The 13,609-nt window shown below is 46.0% G+C and overlaps 1 long non-coding RNA gene across 1 annotated transcript in view; it reads right to left on the bottom strand.

The window, feature by feature from the left end:
• Positions 1–9,673, bottom strand: part of LOC146854234 (uncharacterized) — a 120,985-nt gene extending 111,312 nt beyond the window's left edge. The window contains exon 1 of the long non-coding RNA XR_014981175.1: positions 7,798–9,673. This is a non-coding gene — a long non-coding RNA (uncharacterized LOC146854234). The remainder of the gene's footprint in view (positions 1–7,797) is intronic.
• Between the last annotated feature and the right edge of the window lie 3,936 nt (positions 9,674–13,609).

Below are 13,609 nucleotides of genomic sequence, written 5' to 3'. Positions count from 1 at the left end.
GCTTGTAGGGTCAATGACGTGGAGTCCATAGAGTGGTGTTCAACAGGATTAGAAGCAGGCGGTGTTAGTTGTGAAAAAGAGTGTGGCACTGTCTTATTCACATGAGCTGGCGGAGACAGAGGACAGGCAGTCTGGCTGGGAGTAGGTATAGCCAGCGCCGGTGAAACAGCTAGTTGAATGGGGCCGAGTGAAGATCTTTTAGAGTGTAAATGCTCGGCCGATAGGCGTCGTTCAACTATAGCGATCTCCTTTTCCAAGACAGAAGCAGCTCTTGTGATGAAGCTGTCCAGGGTGCCTCTGACTGATCCTCCCAGCGTAGCTGGATTGCGAAAGGGGGTTGATTTTGGCATAATTGACAGTATGAATGGCAATACCCAACAATAAGGGTCCACAGAGTCACACACCTCTGATGTGGGATACTAATACCCAATACAGAGAGCAACTATTAGGCAGGGTATAACACAGCAACAAACTTGAAGAGACACAGTACCTTAGAATTAGGTCGAAGACGTTGGAGACTGGGCCCAGCCCTGCCTCGGTCTGCCACGGACGGCCACAGACGGCCCGCCCTCTGCCCGGGCTCAGCCCAGCGCTGACCGCGCGCGTCCCGCGACGCGGAGGGAGCCGCGTTGTTTTTATCGCCTCCGGTCGCGTTGGCGGCGTCACCGGCCGCAAAGGAGCCTGGGGGCTGTAGTCTCTCCCCGCTCTCGGCCACGAGGTGCTATGGCGGCGGCGGGGGAGACACACAGCAGGAGACGGCCCAAGAACAGCGGCAGCAGCGGTACAGTGGCGGGTCCACAAGAGGTTCACCCAGCAGGTAGGCAGGCTCAGAATTAGGCGATTCCCGCTCCCCAGAGGGAGCCGCGATGTTTTTATCGCCTCCGGTCGCGTTGGCGGCGTCACCGGCCGCAAAGGAGCCTGGGGGCTGTAGTCTCTCCCCGCTCTCGGCCGCGAGGTGCTATGGCGGCGGCGGGGGAGACACACAGCAGGAGACGGCCCAAGAACAGCGGCAGCAGCGGTACAGTGGCGGGTCCACAAGAGGTTCACCCAGCAGGTAGGCAGGCTCAGAATTAGGCGATTCCCCAGTGGATAATGAATTGCCTGAAGATCCACAAACTGAGAGGGCTGACAATCTTCTAAATGCAAAGCAAAGGAGGGCAAACAAACGTAAAGGCAGGAATCAAAAAATAAAACTGGATAGAGTGGGATTCAGTCACCTCTTTGGGTCATCACTCAATCAAGATGGACTAAATAATATCCAAACCGACAATGAAGACGCAGAGACTATCAATGAGACTGACAAGAGGGAAGGAAGAGAAGTTTATCACCAAGAAGAAACTAAGAGACCCTCTCCACCAAGTTTGGAACAAAGAAAAAAACAACAAAATCCAGTTCAAAGAAAGCAAGGCGGTCTGATCGCCAATTCTACAAGGAATCTTAATGAAAATAGTGGAGTAATGCCTGGGAGCGAAAGTGCCCAGCACCCCCCAATTAAAATAAAGGGGAGAGTTATGGAAGAGTTAGATGTGAACAAATCGGCACAAAGTAGACAAACATCGATATCTACACAAACAAGAGTGATCCCAAGATTAGACATGAATGAACGTACAAGTGGTGGGGGACCTGAACCACCAGTCCTCAGATTAAGGGACTGGAATCAAACAACAACCATAGGTGGACAACAGAAAATACATGACGAAGGGAGTAATGGAGTGGAATCTTCCTTATATCAAGCTCTACCTAAAGAAATGCAAGGAACCGGACTAGGACATGGAGGAACTGCCGAAAACACAAACAAAAGGAAGTCGGAAGACATTAGAAACACAACGGCAAATATTGTATGGTTCATCCCGGACTACATTTCGAAAGGTAGTCATGACATACTGAACAGAGGGAACATCTTACGGCTCTTATCTCATATTCCATCTCTGGCTAGCGTGACTACCTTGGATCTAATCTCCATCGAATTTACTGTAGTAGTAGGCTCGAAGGCGGAAAAAACAAAGGCAACATGGACTACTTCTTCAGTTGCACAGAACATACTGGCCGAGAGCCAAACTTTTCAAAACTGGGGAATCTCAATTGCCCCTTATACAAAACCAAAATATCCTGATTTATTAATCCCTGCAGGAAGAGATGGAGCACAGAATTGCGTCAATAGACCTGGAATGTCAGTACTCCGAGGTGCAATAGAGAACACTGCAGGAGGAACCAGGGAGGACCTGGAATTTACAGGACATGCCTTAGATGGCACGTCAACAGGCCCACCTGATCTGAGATGGATTGCCAGAACAATTAATAATCGAGCAAAATGACCAACTATGGACCTTCCTACATCGAATGGATACAATAACTACGGAATTTGCTCATGGAATGTCAATGGTCTTGCATCTAAAATGAGCAATCAAGAATTTGTCAGCTATATAAGATCTTTTGACATCATGACCTTTCAAGAGACGTGGCAAGAAGAACCTCCGCATCTGCTTGGCTTTTTGCATTTCTATACAAGTGCGGTGAGAGCTGCAAAATATGGCCACCTCCAAGGGGGCCTTGTGACCTATGTCTCAGCGGCAAGTGTCCATGAGATCAAGGCACTTGGGCCGCCCAGTCCCAACCTGTTGATATTAAATCTTCTCACCTCAGAACATGGCAAGAGGGGCGCAAACCTAATTCTAATCAATGCCTACGTTCATCCAAAAAGGAAAGCAAAGGTAATAAAAGAACTATGTAGTTACCTAGAGGAAACTACACTTAAAACATCGAATATGGATGTCGTGCTCACTGGTGATTTTAATCATAACCTGATGGGGAACACAACAGATGATGAAAAGAAAAGTATCTTCAAGATATAGCCTGGAATATACCATACCAAGCGCCTTTAGAAACATCAAAATACACTAAATTAGATAAACAGGCATTAGAGAACTTTGAGTCCTACAACATTAGAGTACTAAATGGAAGTCTCATCGAAGATACCCCACCAGCATGCACGTTTCACTCATCAAGGGTTAGCAAAATCTTGGATTACACGTTTATGTCACTATCTCTCTTTCACTTCGTGACCTCCTTCAAAATAGGGCATAAAACTGATAGTGACCATTGCCCCCAGGAAATCACACTGAATATCTGCAAGCCCAAATTTGAGCAGTCCTTGGTACCTACTGACTCAGTTTACACCGTTAATTACAAAAGGATTAAATATTCGGCAGCAAATGAGGGAAGCTTGCATGACATGGCGATACTGCATTTTGAGGGGAGAATCGGGGCAAGCGAAGTTGAGAAATGGGAGTGTTTTACAAAAACAATGGCAGGCTACTCCACAACACCGAAATTTGAATCAAGATGGCCAGTCAAAAATATGACCTCGCTTACAAAGGAACATCAAGTGAAGATATCACGTTTAAAGAAAAGTATCTATCAAATAATGCGTCAACTTAGGTACTCTCCAAGTGACATGGTGAAACAAGTTCGCTTACGGAAATTGAAGGCTTCCTTAAAAAAAACAAAGTGGAAAGCAAATAATGAAATTGAGGACAGTTTATGGGCAAAACTACAGGCTGACATAAAACAGAACGATGGGGCGAAATTCTGGAAATCAATCAACTCTTTTTTAAATCCCGTGCATGACGGAGTATCCTCTAATATCAGTGAAGCTGCATGGTCAAAGTATCTTCAAGATCATTTTACACAACAAAAGGCCTCTGACTTTGAGTTAGGAAATGAGGGTAATAAATTAACAATAATGCGTGTAAACTCACATAAACAAGCATGTGGCAATAAAATCATGAATACAAGAGAGACAAATCTACAAAAGATTATCACGCAACAAATTAAAAAGGGAAGAAGGGAAGGGGCCCCAGGCCCGAATGGCATACCTCCCATCCTTTACAAACAGAACGATAGGGAATGGGCTGGAGCACTAGAGCCACTATTTAATGAAATTATACAGTTTAATATATTACCTGCTTCCTGGAAGGGCTCAATTATTTCTCCTATACTCAAATCAGGGGATAAATCACAACCAAGCAACTATAGGCTGATTGCCCTCATGGACAATGAGGCCAAGTACTTCGCCGGGATCCTCTTGGAAGAATTACAATCCTGGGCTATAGGAAACTCCTTAATCCCTGTAAATCAAACAGGTTTTGCTAAAACTGTTGGGACAACAACGAACATCTTGACAATGGGCCTGTTAATCGATAAAGCCAAAATTACTAAAATGCCACTCCACCTGTGCTTTATTGATTATAAGGCAGCCTTTGATTACATCAATCGGAATCTCCTGTGGTCCAAACTGAACAAATGGGGGATCCCGAGGCCCTTGTTAGATCTACTTATTAACCTGCATAGTGACACCTGGATACAGGTGAAGTTGGGTTATGGATCTCATCTGTCCAGACGCATCCCAACAAACAAGGGCTTAAAACAGGGATGTGTCTTGGCCCCAACCCTTTTTAATCTGTTCTTAGGTGATCTAATCCCGATTTTAAATAACTGTAACTCCCATGCACCGAAACTAGGAGGCCAAATATTACCATCATTACTATATGCGGATGACATAGTGTTAATTAGTCAAACAAAAATAGGGTTACAAAACCTTGTAGATGCAACTCGGTTGTATTCAGATGACAATCAACTTACGATAAATCTACAGAAGACACAAACTATGTCAATTAACAAAAAAGGGAAAACCAACTATGGCTGGTTCTGGAATAATAACCGTATTGACAATACAACAGTGTATAAGTATCTGGGAGTCAAAATTGACAATAGTGGCCAATTTACCATTCAGAAAGCAAGCATTAGAGGAAAAGGCATTTCGATTTCTATTTCATTAAAAAAATTAAATGGTAAGCTCACCAGTCCCTCTCTCTTGCCCCTGGCACAAGTTATAAGAGCTAAACTGTTGCCCACAATTACCTATGGGAGTGAAGTACAGAGGGGTAGGGACGCGGTGACCCTAGATAGAACTGTGGCATTAGCATACAGAACCATATTCAGCCTGCCAAAACAAACCTCTCCGGGCCAACACAGGCTAGAATTTGGAGTACAGAAGCAGTCTTTGGCAAGACAAGGCGCATATATAATGACTTGGGATAAGGTCCGAAAGGCATATAAAGGAACCCTAAACAGCTACTTATGGTCAGAACTAGAACGGTATCCGGCATCGCCAGCCGCCAAATACTTGAAAAATAGCCTAGTGAATCTAGGGTTACAGGAGCTGTGGAATACTCCTACCAACCATACTACGATCAAAAGAATAGTAAAAAGAACAATAAAACATCTCTCATGGATTGAAGATAAAGCGTGTGTTGCAAAGAAGTCACATGGGTGGTTCATTCTAAACTCCTACTCCAAACAAGGCCATCAGAGTTATCTTGATCTCGGGTACTCACGTTATATAAAATTGAAGTTTCTCAGATACAGACTGGGCGTGTTACCATGCACACGCCATTTTCCGCAGTGGCTGAGGGTTAATGGGGGTCCCCTCTGTCGCCTATGTGGCAAGGCGTCTGAAGACATGGAACATTTGCTGTGCTCCTGCGAGAAGCTGTTGGTGGAAAGGAAACGGTTACTGAAATACCACTTCAACCAGCGTGGAATACGCTCACAGAGACAGGCAGTTCTTGCCTGTTTTACACCTAGCGACCCGCAGTTGAACTGTAGCCTGGTGAAGTTCTTGAAGGAGGTAGAAACAAAGATGCAGAAGACTGATCTATCGTCATGTTTTTAGAGGCCCTGTAATTAAGCAGAATCCTATCTACAATGTACCAATTATGGAAGGTGGAAGAAGAGTGAATACTGGAACTTGTCCCCTTGCCCTAAATTACAGAGGACATTGAGAACAATATGTTTATTATTTTATTCTCATCAATATATTACATTTTATGAATTTTTGAAAGGAATGATAAATATAGATTTTAGGTGAATGTAATTTTATTTAAGTGATGAATAATGTATTGTGCACACATTAGTGTTTGATTCTCCTAAGGATGAATTGCAATGGTTTTAATTAACTATGCTAATAAACTATTACTTACTTACTCTCCTTGCGAAAGCGGGGGGCGGGGAGGAGCTGCAGGTGGTTAGATCTCAGGACCCGGGCATGCTGGTAGTGTTGGAGTCTAGCTCTCAAGTAGACTGGTCCTCGGCTCCTGGTTGCTCTGTAGGCCAGTGTGAGTGCCTTGAATTCTATTCTCCTTATGACAGGCTTGGCTTCTTAGGTGGGGTGTGATGGAGTGTCGGTAAGGCACCTTACAAATCCGTGGTATTCTGTATAATTTGCAGTCTGCAGATCAGATATGCAGGGAGACCCAAGTACAGACTATTGGCATACTCCAGATGGGATGTAATAAAGGCATGAAGCACCGTCCTCTTGCAGTCCATCGGGAGGAAGTGGAGAAATTTCTGCAGGACACGGAGTTTCCCGAAGCAGGAGGAAGAGACTTGCCGAATCTGGGACTTGCAAGAAAGGGCATTATCAAATCTGAAACCCAACTTTTTACTCCTTCTCAATAGCCACCCAGTTATTTTCTCTGGGTAGTAATCTCTTACTAATATAGACTACTGGATGCTCTCTGCCTTATAAAAAAAAAAGGCACTCACTTCAGTCGGGTAGTAAGTATCTCCCACTCCATTGCAAACTGTGTCTTGGCATTCAACTGGTGAATCTTCCTATTCCCAACCTCATGCCCAAGCTGGACTACAGAGGACTGCCCCATCTGACACTTAGTTGCCTTTATAGTCAGTTTTGCCTCCTGTATCCTTGCCATCATCTGTCCAAGGGGCCTCAGGTAGTCTTTCCAGGAATTGCTGAATACCCCAATATCATCCAAGTAGGCCATACAGAACTCTTCAACCCCTTAGAGACCGTGGTTCACCAGGCATTGAAAAGTGGCAGGAGCATTAGTCAACCCAAAGGGCATCACCGGAAATGGATACAGTCCCTTTGGCGTATAAAATGCAGTCTTCTCCTTAGCAATTAGTGCCAAAGCAATCTGCCTATATCCACCGAACAGATCCAACGCGTTGTAGTACCCTACAAGTACTTTACAGCACCTAACCGATCAACAAGCTCATCCACTCTGGGAATTGGATGGGCATCAGCTTGTTAAAAAAATATATTTATTGGCTTTAAACAACAATCGAGGAAGGGAATAAGCAAGGATAAGGAGGAGAAAGGGGAGCATGCTTTAAAAGACAGCAGTTTCACGCGATCACATCAGAAGGATAGATACAAATTATTACTCCAACTGGTGCGGCGCCTGGCTTACAACAGCCTCCTGGGCCGCAGCCTCACCCTGAAGGGCAATAAAAGCACTTAGTGGGCTCGAATATCTTTTGGCTGGGAGTGTTACGGCATGAATTCCTAGTAGGCTGTGAGCTGTTGCTGGCAGTATGTCACGTCTGAAAGTCAGTCTGCAATTTTCAGAACATGGCGCGCCCCCAGTGAATAGCTACTCTTTGTTTAGCCAGAAGGAGTATGTTGTAATCTCCCCTTCCTTCTTCCCCATGGTATCTTCTTCCGACCCCTCCTCCTCCACACCAGGTAGTACGCCCGGGAGTTCATGTTAGAATGTTGGCAATTCATTGATTCTGAGAGTGGATGACCAGAATAAACAGCACTTACCAAGTACTCCAGCCTATGAGTGAATAATTTATGGACTTATAACACTGGCGACGATCCTGCGCAGGGGGCAGCTCTGGTCATCTCCCCTTTCTATGCTCTCTCATTCAAGGATGAAAATGATACGCTTCGACCTTCCATGAAACGGTACTCCTGTGTATTGCTCTTACCTGAGATACCTTTATAGACTCATTTTCTACTTCAGCGTTTCAATCTGTGGACTTTCTCGTTCAGTTTCAACTCGTCCACTTCAACGATTTCCACAGTTGCCACCTCAAGGGATCTGGCAGCCTGATTATTTTCGCTGTTTGCCTCTTACTTGAAGAAGATCCTGCCTTTTACAGGTGTCGGAGCCAGCGTGTTTTGAGCAGTGCTTCATTCTTTCGTTTCCTGTGGGAGCTGTTATTCTCTGCCTCGTGTGGTGAAAGCCGATTCCTGATTTCCGCGGGGCTGATCCGGTGCTCCTGATCATCTTGAACGATCTAGTGAGTGTCGCAGAACCAAGCACCGGGGTCCTCGGGGCGTCTTTCCCTGTGGTGCCCTGATGTGCCGACGGTCCTCGGAGCGCCCTGCAGCGATCTGGCGCACCAGCTACCTTTTGGCCGCTCTATTGAGTTTGCTGATTTAATCATCGGGGTCCTCGAAGCGTATCACCACTCAAGTCCCGAGGATCCCCGGAGCACCCTGCAGCCTGCAGCACTGCCTTCTGCTGCTCCCTGGGCGCTATTGGATGGTGTTTCCTGAAGTATTTCAACCCCACGCCGGAATCCTTCATCGGCGCCCGGCATCCTCCGCCACAAGCCCAGCCCTCAGTCTCATCTGCCTCCTTGAGGCGCACCAGCCTTCCTCCACCCTGACGTGTATCCTGGGCATCCTTTTCCACGCCTTCCGCTGCCAGAAACTCCCCTCAGAGCTTCTCCGGATCCTGTTCGTGGATAAAGTAGCCTTCTTCTCCTCCTCAGCATGCTACATGGTGAGGAGCCCTGCGCTTCAGCTGATACACGGTGAGGTGCTTTTGTGCTGTGACATTCTCCTCAGTATGCTACACGGTGAGGCGCCCTGCACTACAGCTGTGATTTCACCGATTCAGTTCAACTTCTACAAGTGACTGATTTACTACCTTCACTATAGTTGTCATATCTTCGGAGCCTCAGTTTCCATTTGATCTGCTTCTGCGGGCAATTATTTCTAATGTAATTGTGACTCACGCTATATATTTTTCTCCTTAAGACTGAGTGAGCTTGGGTTTTAAGTTTTGACAGTGACCACATATTAAAACTCTTTCCTTCTCGAGACTGTTGTCACCTACATCAATAACTGCCCTGGCTCCTAGCTCTTGGTCTCGAGGTCGCAACGAGAATCTGTATCCTTTGTGGTTATCATCTCGTGAAGAGCACTCTCTTGTCTTTCCTCAGCCTGAGTCACCCTTCCTCTACTACTCTTTTAGTTTTGGGATGTTATCAGCCTCCCCAGGGGGGGACCAACTTACTAACTATTGCCATCTCCAAGGTCAAGCACACCTTTATCCCTTCTGGGACATCTTTGAGCGGTGTTACATTTCCCTACAATTTTTAGTGGTTGATCTCCACTTGTGAAGTATTTTTGGTCTTCCTTCTGGGTTTCTCCCACCACCCCTGTGTTCCCAAGACCCAACCATGGGTATGCCGGGGATCTGTCAACCTCCATCATTTTTTAAACAAATGTGGGGAAGCTGATATCCACTGGAAAGAATGGACGAAATTATTCGAATCTTATTTAATTGCCATGGGGGGAGAAATATTCTCAGCGTTGCGCAAACAGCACATTCTCCTACATAATCTGGGGGTTTATGGTCGTAAAGTGTATGAGACCCTGCCAGAACCGGAATTAGAAGAGGAAGAGGATCTGGATGCATATGAAATTACTCTGGTAAAGTTAAGAAACCATTTTGGTGATAAAATAAACGTTGTCTTAGAGCGCCACAAACTTTTCAACCGTGCTCAAGGCAAGAACGAATCTGTTAAAAGTTACATAGTAGTGTTAAGAGGCCTCACCCAACGGTGTGACTTTGGGGAACTCAATGACTCTCTTATACGATATCAGTTGGTCAGATGCACGATTAACAGTAGGATGCAAGAAAAGTTATTGATGAAAAAATCCCACATTGGAAGAAGCTATTTCCATAGCCCAATCGATTGAACACACCGCTAAATGCATGAAAGAGATAAAAGTAACTGAGGAAGTGGTGGCTTCGGTACAGGTAGAAGAGCCTATCAGTAATGTATTGAAAGTCAAAAATAAAGGGAAACCACTCAACAAACCTATAAAGGAACACGCTGGCCTCAAATGCTACAGATGCAGAAGCAATAACCACTTGGCCAACAGTCCATTCTGTACCGCACGCAATGTTCATTGCAAGAAGTGCAATAGAAGAGGACATTTAGCCAGAGTTTGTAGGGACGGAGACAGCTGCCAAGTCAAAGCAGTAAAAGTCGAGAGCAATGAACAACAGAAGTTCATTTTTCAAGTAAAAAGTACATGTGATGGTTCCGTTCCCGATTACCCTAAATGTAATATATTACTCATTAACAAATCTTTAGAAATGTTTGCGGACTCTTGTTTCCTCTTTACCTTGTTGAAGGTGGAAGATTACAAGAAAATCTTGCGAGATCAAAGCACAGTAATAAATAAACCAGATATTACACCACAAGGTTACACCAAAGATGCTATTCCCCTGGTGGGCATGTTGGAAGCACAAATAAACTTTAAAGGTTTAAAGGAAGGTCCACAGTAGGAAAAGTGTATCTGGTGAGTGAAGGATCTAACCTTTTGGGGTGGAAACACCAGAAGGAGCTTGGCATTATACTCGACCCCAATAATATGGAACAGGTCATCTTAGTTGAAGATTCTGGACTGGGGAAAACTCTTTGTGACGAATTCCCGAGTCTATTTTCAGATGAACTGGGACTTTTGAGAAAATACCAACATAATATAAAGGTCAGACTTGGTGCCAAACCTGTTGTCCATAAAACCCGCCAATTTCCCCTTCTTTTGAGACAGCCTCTGAAAGTTGAACTAGACAAACTGTGCCAATTAGGGGTCATACAACCCATTGATTCATCTGAGTGGCTAGCACTCATCGTTATTGCTTCGAAAGCTAATGAGGAAGGCATCCGCCTTTGCATTGACTTACGCAGCCTTAACGAGAATATTTGGGTTGAGAGACTCCCCCTCCCCAATATCAACAAAATGCTGAGCACAATGGGAAAAGCCAAATTTTTCTCTGTTATTGATCTATCCATGGCGTACTATCAGGTTGAACTCCACCCGGAGTCCAGACCCTTGACCGCATTATCGTCCCCATTCGGCACGTATATGTTCAGGAGGATGCCATTCGGCCTTGCTTCAGCTGCCGCTGTTTTCCAAAAAATGATGCAGCAAGTGCTTGATGGCATTCCGAACAGTATGTGTTTCCAAGACGATGTTTTAGTCTATGGAGCTACTGATGAAGAGGACGACACTGTGTTCAGGAAAGTATGTGCTAGACTAACTGAGACAGGGTTGACTGTGAAGCGGGACAAGTGCAAGGTAAAAGTAACAGAGGTAGATTACCTTGGACATAAAATCTCACACGAAGGGAGCAGGCCTAAACACAGCTTAATTCAAGCAGTGAAAGATGCACCATTCCCCTCAAATAAAGAAGAACTCAAGTCCTTTTTAGGCCTGATTGAGTATATGGCAAAGTTCATTCCATTGTTTTCTGAGAAATGTGGGAGTCTACGAGAAAATTTGAAGGCTAAACAAGAATTTAAGTGGGAGGAAAAACACTGTGAGACAGTAAACAGATTAAAACATGAAATCATTGAGTCACCTGCTCTTGGCCCCTTTGACCATAAAAAGAAAACTATTTTAAGCACTGATGCCTCAAACAAAGGTCTTGGAGCAACCCTATCACAAAAAGGGGAAGAGGGTGAGACGATCATAGCGTTTGCTTCCCGCACCTTGAGGGAATCAGAACGGAATTATTCCGTAATTGAGAGAGAAGCCCTAGCATGCTATTAATCATTTTACATTTTTTCTTTGGGGGACAAAATTCACGGTCCGAATGGACCATAAACCCGTAACGTACATTTTTTCAGATAAACAAGTACATTACGAATCACCTAGAATAGCAAAATGGGTTCTGGGGTTAGAGAATTTTTGCTTTAAGATTGAATACCTGCCAGGGCAAGAAAACGTGGTGGCAGATGACTTATCTAGGTCACCCCTCACGACTAACCACCAAGAGGATCCGTTGGATGCTCCCATCCTAACCATCCAACTTCCTTCTATCACTAGGGAGGAATGGGAAGAAGGGATGAAGAAAGACTCTAAAATGTATTCTCTAAAAAACTTAATAATCAATGGCTGGCCAGAGAAATGCAGTGATGTTATGGATGACATGAAGGAGTTTTGGGAGGTAAGACATGAACTAACCATCATTGACGACAAGGTTTATCACAACAAGAAAATAGTTCCACCTGCCGCACACAGAGATAAAATAATAGACCTTGCCTATGAGGGACACTTGGGCAGAAGTATTACCAAAACAAAAGTCAGGAATAGTTTTTGGTGCCCGAAATTGGACTCAATGTTGGAAGTGAAAGTCAAGGAGTGTATTAGTTGCGCTAGAAGAGACAAAACTAAAATCTTGCGCAAAGTTCCCTTGTCTCCAATAGAAGTACCAGAAGTACCATGGACAAAACTCGCTATGGACATAATTGGTCCTATGGAGGCTTTAGGGCCCCAAAAAAAAATTATGTTTGTTCTAGTAGATTACACCTCACACTGGGTAAATGTCAGATTCACATCTACCACTACAACCAACAACCTCATCACGTTTCTAAAATCTGTCTTCTCGGGGGCGTGGCCTGCTGAGCAGCGTAATGGCCGCTCCTTGAGTGTGCTCTGCCGGCCGGAATGAAATGCTGACAAAATCCTGCACTTCGGATCGACCATAGGTCGACCAGACCAACTGCAGGGATGGCGTGGGGCAGCAGTGGATGAAATCTCGCAGCTAATTTGCACACGGAGACCGAGATACGTGCTCAACAGTTTATGTGCCGGGAGGACACTGGAGATTGCATTGGTGGGCCGGCAGGGAGCGCTGAAATTCAAGACCGAGGCTGCCCCGTTGCCTACGGCCTCTGACTGAGAGGAGGAGCTTCGCCTGCAGCTGCTGGGGGAACATCTAGGCCGGCAGGAGACGTCCCGCGGGCGAGGTGAGACAAGCTGTGGAGGCCCTGCCTGGTGCCTGGGGAGGAAGAGTGGAGCGCTACGTTCACTGACCTGCAGGCCTTTGCTGTGTGAGCCCGGAGGCAGCGCTGCCAGCGGGACCGTCGTGAGCCGACATCGTGGCGTGCCGTTGCTGTACGGCGAGCGCTAGCTTTTGTGTGGCGCGGCTGGAGCGCCGAGCTGTGGCAGCTGCGGGACACGCATATACTCCTGGGACATGGGATTATTCAGTGTGCGATCTCCGGCGCCCAAAAACACTTCGGCAAGAGCACACGAGGCCGCCATTTTGTGAGGCAGCCCCGGCAGTGCCTGGGACTGTTACTTGAACTGCGAGGCTGCTGGGCCATGACTTCGCTAGCAAGTAAGTGTGGGGAGACAATGATATACAGAGTTGCGGTGGTCAAGGGGGGGCGCACCCCCCCCGATCTGTGCATGACTGCTAAGCAAGATTTTAGACGCCCATGACCTCCCTGAGGGTGTACCCAGCGCCACAGTTTGGTGGCACCTTTCATTCCTGCCCAAGAGTGCTCCTGTGCATTTGAGGCGGCAAGGTACAATTCCACCTACCTTGAGAGAGGTGCGCCTATGGCAGAAAGTGGCTGAAGGTGGCTGCACTTCTGGCAGCTATTGATGACTTTTGGAGAGGGCACGGGCAGGCTGAGACCGGGTGACGATTAGCGCTGGAGCCGTTGTTACCCCCTATTGATGTGGCGCAGATGGGGGATTGCC

Source organism: Triturus cristatus, chromosome 4_1 (genome assembly GCF_964204655.1).
Source record: "Triturus cristatus chromosome 4_1, aTriCri1.1, whole genome shotgun sequence".
In the NCBI taxonomy this organism is placed as follows: Eukaryota; Metazoa; Chordata; class Amphibia; order Caudata; family Salamandridae; genus Triturus; species Triturus cristatus.
Note: the sequence above shows the minus strand (reverse complement) of the source record. Positions and strands in the feature narration are given on the sequence as shown.